Source organism: Belonocnema kinseyi, chromosome 8, assembly GCF_010883055.1.
Source record: "Belonocnema kinseyi isolate 2016_QV_RU_SX_M_011 chromosome 8, B_treatae_v1, whole genome shotgun sequence".
Lineage (NCBI taxonomy): Eukaryota > Metazoa > Arthropoda > Insecta > Hymenoptera > Cynipidae > Belonocnema > Belonocnema kinseyi.
Genome location: NC_046664.1, coordinates 39,811,623 through 39,813,903, shown reverse-complemented (window position 1 = coordinate 39,813,903; position 2,281 = coordinate 39,811,623). Strand labels below are relative to the sequence as shown.

The window sequence follows — 2,281 nt, the reverse complement described above, 5'->3', positions numbered from 1 at the left end:
TAATTCTTTGGATTTACTAAATTCTAGAACACATCGATCCGCACTTTCGTGGTGATAGAGGAGCCCACAGGGTCGAGAGAAACTTAATCAACCATGCGTGAAACACTAGAAGCATAGCGATCAACTGGCAATGCGCGGATACCCAAGCGTCTATGTTGCATAATATTATGTATTGAAATTGGAAATGGTTTACACAGCCCTGAATGTTTCCATTTTGATGATCTGTCAATAGCTTTACGACCAATTGAAGATAATGCCCGAAACCGTAATTCAATACAGGTTCTAGTGTATTTTTATATAATATAAAATAAGTCGACGTGCGCAAAGGAGGAAGAGTGGCGGGCGCGAAAAAATAATAAAAAAATTTCAAGGTGGTATATGCACGACCCTCAACGACAAAGATATTCTGGCGTTACCGTTCCTGTGGCTTGCATGCGGGACTCTTCCCGCCATCTCATGTCGGTGTTCATTTCCGGCTCTGACTTCACCCTGCGAACTTGATCCTGTAAGAAAAAAATAAAAGGTTTTAAATGATTGAAATATTAATGGAACAGGTGAAACCGAGGGCGCGGTTCCATTAAAAGCGTTTACAATTTTTGTTGTTGCGAAAACTAGGTCCCTGAAGGCTATTAAAAGAAATGTTCAGATTTTAATTTTCAAACGCTGAATGTGGTTGTTAAATTTAATTGCGCATCTTTTTTACTTTAAATTTTTTCGAAAATGATCAGTATTAATTTCTTTTTTCACTTTAGCTTTTAATGTGATTTAATAATTTCCAATGTTAACGAAGCACAAGTTAAAGTACAAAAAACTTGAAACTGATTATTTCTAAAAAGAAAAAACGTTGAAAAAATAAGCAATGGGAATTGTTGTACAACTATTATCACTTATACGGTACCTGAATATATGTTTCCTATTCCGAGACGCAATTCTAAATCTGTTAACAAGAGATAAACACAGAGTTTAATAATGAAAATAATCATTAACACGATGAAATAAGAAGATTTTTATAAATTATACGTTACCCAAATTGTGTCTATTTTCGGCCTGTGAACTTAATTCTGTAAAAAGAAATATATAGAAATGTATTTAAATAATTCCAATATGAATCAGAAGTATTTAATAAAAACATTTTTAATCATTAAGCATGTTTACAATTTCACAAAAATTATTCAGGAAAAGCTTGTAATTTGAGGTCATTATATTATAATAATTACTTCCGTTGTCTTTGCGAAGCGATTGGGTTGAGAGGTTTGTTCTGAACGCAGTCGTTCACCACTTTTTACCACCTGGGTGGTAAAGGATCCGAACTTTTTTTCAGCAGGATGTATCTTAAGAGCTAAGTAACGGCGAGCTCCATCGAGTGGGGGTAAAAAGTGGTAGCGATGCCTTGTAATATTCAGGAATGTTACTTGGGCTATTCGGGCACTAACAGCCAGAGTGGGCTATAAAAACTGATTTGGACGAAAACCAATTCGAGGTAAAGACAGCTGTTATTTTTAATCTGAATGTAAAAAAAGATACTTGGATATATTGCTAGCAAAGTAACAATACAATGTGTTATAATAATGAATGTTTTAGTCTTTTTCTAGATTATGTCGAAGCGCGTCACACGCTCATCGGTTCGCCGTTCAGCAGAGCTGATTGAATCAGAACGAGAACTGGAAGCTGCGACTGAGATTTCAGAGAGTGACTCAGAAGCTGGTGTCGAGTATTAGATGATAGAAAGCCTTGTGCCTTTTTCCCGTCCTCTCTCAACCGCAAAAGTGCGTATTGCTGTGTCTATTCTCGCAGACCTATATGTCAAGAGCATATCAAGCAAACAAGTGCGATATGTTTGCAGCCGGCGCTAACATCGATAAAATTTTATACTATTTCAATAATAAATATATGAAAATGTGTATGAAGTGTATATGAAAATGTCGAAATTTGTCAACATCAATTTTGCGAAAACATATGTTTTTTTCTATAAAACAAAAACTGTCAACAAGGTCTTGAAGTGCAACTACATTCTGAACTTCACATTTTTAACATTTAATTTTTTCAATTATCTTTTATGAAGTCATACAGATTTTTCTACAAAGCCGTCTTATTATTTTAAAAAATTTTTATTATACAAAATTAATTTTTATATTTTGTTTACATTATTCGCTTGTGCAAGAGTCTGGGCTACAATTAAAAATAATAAATGGAGCTAAGTCTGTTTAAACCGGAGATATTTCCGTTTGAAGTATGCATGGATCTGTTGGACCCGTTCCCCGTGGAATGGAAAATTTCGAGG

At 34.7% G+C, this 2,281-nt stretch overlaps 1 long non-coding RNA gene across 1 annotated transcript; it reads right to left on the bottom strand.

Annotated features, from left to right (window-relative positions):
- Positions 1-405: 405 nt before the first annotated feature.
- LOC117179156 lies at positions 406-1,479 on the bottom strand. The gene is made up of 4 exons (XR_004467872.1): positions 1,218-1,479; positions 1,026-1,061; positions 899-937; positions 406-503 (listed from the first exon to the last, which is right to left on the bottom strand). It is a non-coding gene; the product is annotated as an uncharacterized LOC117179156 (long non-coding RNA).
- Between the last annotated feature and the right edge of the window lie 802 nt (positions 1,480-2,281).